This window comes from Emys orbicularis, chromosome 1 (genome assembly GCF_028017835.1).
Source record: "Emys orbicularis isolate rEmyOrb1 chromosome 1, rEmyOrb1.hap1, whole genome shotgun sequence".
NCBI lineage: Eukaryota > Metazoa > Chordata > Testudines > Emydidae > Emys > Emys orbicularis.
The window spans coordinates 124,713,702-124,718,699 of NC_088683.1; positions in this window are offsets into that span (position 1 = coordinate 124,713,702).

Consider the following 4,998-nt stretch of genomic DNA (forward strand, 5'->3'; position numbering starts at 1 on the left):
GTTGCTTTTTTAAGGTGGCTCTGGATGTTTGCTTGTGAAAATTTCTAATGATGCTACTATCGTATAAAAGAAAGTAAAGAAACCATAATAAAGGAATATTCTCAAAAATACAACAAAATCCTTCTGAGAGTCAATAATGTCACTAAACTGGAGCAGTTTCCATTCAAAATAGTGAACACAATTAAATAAATACATAAATAAGAAATTAGGCCATTATGGAAATGAATTATAAACTTTTCTAATTTAGAAATTTTAAGACATGAAGCTCAAAACTCCAAGGTGCTGGCCACCTCTTATGAGATAATAACCACCAATGGTGATTAAAAGCACGCAGATGCCTGCACTCTGCCCTAGCAGGATCAGGCCCTTGGCTGATGGTCTCTGGGGCTCACTTGTGAAGTGATCATGTATGCATAATAGAGAAAGAAGATTGGCTACCACTCAAAGCCGTAGTCTATGGCCATGCATTCTGATATCCTGTCTCCAATAATAGCCAGTACCAGAGGCTTCGGAGGAAGGAGCAAAAACCTATTATGGACAATTATATACTAACCTGCTCATACAGGATGTTTCTTCCCAACCACTGTCAATGAGTGGTTAAGGTATACCCTGAAGCACAAAGGTTTCTATCGTCATGATTTTTTTTATCCTAATGTAACTATGCATGTTCTTATTAGCCATATCAAGGTCATCTAGTCCTATTCTGAATGCTACTATGGCCCCAATCCAACTTCCACTTAAGTCAATGGAAGTTTAATGGAAGCTAGATTGGGACCTAATCTCTTGGTTTCAAGTTGTATGGGGGGAAGGGGGAACAAAAAACCCTGGACTGGCCTAAAATATTGAACTGAACTGAACCAGAAACAGTATTCCCATAAAACTTTTGATAAGTATTCCACTCTACTTGATTCGTTTGCTCAAAGAGCCTCCTACCTTTACTGATTCTTCCTGGTATTTTAGTAGATCTAGCAGCTCTGCTAAGCCAGCTGCTGTCTTCAAATCTCATGCCTTCTGGGACTTCTCCAAGATGTGAGAGGAGAAAGGGCAATACTTTCTGGGGCACCACTGACCTGGAAAAGCCCCTGAGTGTTTGAGATTTAACTACAGCAGAAAGCCAGAGTGAAGCAGAGAAAATGCCAGAATTGAAGGAATTTACCTTTAATGACTGTTGTCAAAGATCACCTTCCTCTGCAGCATGAGGCATGGGTCACTTGTAGGTTTATACTAGTGTAAATGGTGGATTCTCTGTAACTTGAAGTCTTGAAATCATGGACTTCAATAACTCAGTCAGAGGTTAGGGGTCTATTACAGGAGTGGGTGGGTGCGGTTCCATGGCCTGCAATGTGCAGGAGGTCAGACTAGATGATCACAATGATTCCTTCTGGCCTTAAAGTCTATGAGTCTATGAAAGGGCTTCATTAACTCAAGCTATATATACAGTTACCAGCTGACTGTAAGGGAGGGAATGTGAGCAAAATAAGAGTGAGCTGGAGCTCAGCCAGGCCCTAACTTATGTAAGACCAGTGGCAGGGGGCGGGATAGAACCTGGGGCTTCTGGAGCTTAGTGCATGAGCCTCTACTGCATGAGCTAAAAGCCATATAGCTGTAGAGCACACTCATTACTCTCTCTCTCTAAGTGGTCTCGGTGCCACTAGATGGAATGGAACAGAACACAACACCCAGGAGGTTTATGGGTTACAAACTTTCCCTAGCTGAGGAAGTGCGTCCCAAGCGTCAGAGACTTCCCAGTTGAAATCCCAGACAAGCCCCCACTTGTAACACCAACAGACCCTGATCATCAGCGGGCGGGATTGAACCTAGGGCCTCTGGAGCTTAGTGCATGAGCCTCTACTGCATGAGCTAAAAGCCATATGGCTGTTAGCTAAGACTGTAGAGCACACTCATTAACCTCTCTCTAAATCAGGGGTGGGCAAACTACAGCCCGCAAGCCACATCCGGACCATAGAATCATAGAATATCAGGGTTGAAAGGGACCTCAGGAGGTCATCTAGTCCAACCCCCTGCTCAAAGCAGGACCAATTTCCAACTAAATCATCCCAGCCAGGGCTTTGTCAAGCTGGGCCTTAAAAACCTCCAAGGAAGGAGATTCCACCACCTCCCTAGGTAAAGCATTCCAGTGCTTCACCACCCTCCTAGTGAAATAGTGTTTCCTAATATCCAACCTGGACCTCCCCCACTGCAACTTGAGACCATTGCTCCTTGTTCTGTCATCTGCCACCACTGAGAACAGCCGAGCTCCATCCTCTTTGGAACCCCCCTTCAGGTAGTTGAAAGCAGCTATCAAATCCCCCCCTCATTCTTCTCTTCTGGAGACTAAACAATCCCAGTTCCCTCAGCCTCTCCTCATAAGTCATGTGCTCCAGACCCCTAATCATTTTTGTTGCCCTCCGCTGGACTCTTTCCAATATTTCCACATCCTTCTTGTAGTGTGGGGCCCAAAACTGGACACAGTACTCCAGATGAGGCCTCACCAATGTTGCATAAAGGGGAACGATCACGTCCCTCGATCTGCTGGCAATGCCCCTACTTATACAGCCCAAAATGCCATTAGCCTTCTTGGCAACAAAAAGCACACTGTTGACTCATATCCAGCTTCTCGTCCAGTGTGACCCCTAGGTCCTTTTCTGCAGAACTGCTACCTAGCCATTCGGTCCCTAGTCTGTAGCAGTGCATAGGATTCTTCCGTCCTAAGTGCAGGACTCTGCACTTGTCCTTGTTGAACCTCATCAGGTTTCTTTTGGCCCAATCCTCTAATTTGTCTAGGTCCCTCTGTATCTGATCCCTACCCTCCAGCGTATCTACCACGCTCCCAGTTTAGTGTCATCTGCAAACTTGCTGAGAGTGCAGTCCACACCATCCTCCAGATCATTAATAAAGATATTAAACAAAACCGGCCCCAGGACCGACCCTTGGGGCACTCCGCTTGAAACCGGCTGCCAACTAGACATGGAGCCATTGATCACTACCCGTTGAGCCCGACGATCTAGCCAGCTTTCTATCCACCTTACAGTCCATTCATCCAGCCCATACTTCTTTAACTTGATGGCAAGAATACTGTGGGACCATTTAATCTGATCCTCAGCTCCCGCCAGGGAGCGGGATTGGGGGTTTGCCCCGTTCCGGCGCTCCAGCCGGGGAGCAGGGTCGGGTGCTTGCCCCACTCCGCGTGGCTCCCAGGAAGCAGTCATCATGACCCCCCTACAACTCCTATGTAGTACACGGAGATGTGGCCAGGTGGCTCTGCGCACTGCCCTGTCTGCAGGTGCCACCCCCGCAGCTCCCATTGGCCGCAGTTCCCTGCAGGGGTGGTGCCTGCTGACGGGGCACTCCTGAGGCCCTCCCCCGCCCCAATCCCCTGCCACAGTCTTGATCCCCCCTTCCACCCTTGATCCCAGCCCAGAGCCCCCTCTTGTACCCCAAACCCCTCATCCCCAGCCCCACCCCAGAGCCCACACCCCCAGAGCCCCTCACATCCCTCCCCCACACCCCAACCCCCTGCCCCAGCCCTGATCCCCCTCCCACCCTCTGAACCCCTTGGTCCCAGCCTGGAACCCCCTCCTGCACCCCAAACCCCTCATCCTCAGCCCTACCCCAGAGCCGTCACCTCCCCCCACACCTCAACCCAGAGCCCCCTCCCGCACCCTGAACTCCTCATTTCTGGCCCCACCCCAAAGCCTGCACCCCCAGTCGGAGCCCACACCCCCTCCCACACCCCACCTCCAATTTCATGAGCATTCATGGCCCGCCATACAATTTCTATACCCAATGTGGCCCTCAGGCCAAAAAGTTTGCCCACCCCTGCTCTAAGTGGTCTCAGTGCCACTAGATGGGACAGAACACCACACCCAGGGGGTGTGTGTTACACTTACACCAGGAATGGATGTGGATTTATCAGTTCATCTCTTTCATCTCTTCTACTCTGCCTTATGATGTATTCTGGCTTTCCGTGCTCCTCGCAAACTACTTCACCTTACTGATCACAACTAAAAAAAAGTAACGTCCTCCAGTAGATCTACCAGTTGCACTCAACTGCTCTTTCACAGTCTCTCTCTTTAATCCCATGGGATCGATCTCGTGGAACTGTAATTTCCACAGCAATGTTAATCCTTTCAAATATATTTCTTCATTAACTTAATTCTTGGCTGATTCACTAGCATTAACCCATATTACAGTCCAGCTTTCATCTCTTCATTTTCAACCTTTAATGAAGCTATACAGTATTATAACATTCCTTTAACTATTTGCACTAACTAATGTAAGTGCTCCAGCATTTTAGACCATTACTATAGTAGAATAAATGCTGTTTGTTTTTTATTTTGTAAGGCAAACCTATCTACTTGCAAATTTTATTCCACTGCCAGGATTAAATTGCAGAGAGACAAGGTGGGTAAGGTAAAGAAAAGCACTGTGTAGCTCAAAAGCGTGTCTCTTTTGAGACAACAGAACTTGGTCAAATAAAAGTGATTACCTCACCCACCTTGTGTCTCTAATATCCTGGACAAACATGGTTATAACAACAGTGCAAAGAATTAAATTCTGATTATTAGGCTGAACATTTATTTGCTGAGTTTGATCACGAGAAAATGTATGCCTTGTCTTATGAAGCTTTTGGCACATACAGCATGCCATAGCATGGGTAGCAGTATGTAGGCTACAGCAGTCTCCCGGAGGCCACTATGCCCTTCCTCCCCAGATACTGGGTGGAGAAAAGGTAGTATGGGGCAGGTAATGGGTGGATCCTTGGTTCTGCCAACATGCCAACCAGTTCAGCTGCACTGGCATATATGAGGACATATGCTGTGCTAGCTATGGGGTTGGCCCCTGCTGGAGCAGAAGGAAACCAGGAGACAGATTATGATTCAGAATCACAATCAGCTTTCTGGTCTCCTCTTGGGGCATCACAACGTATTGTCCTACATATGGGGCAGTCTGTAAAATGGCAATTTTGCCCTTAATTAGTATTTATTTGAAGCACAA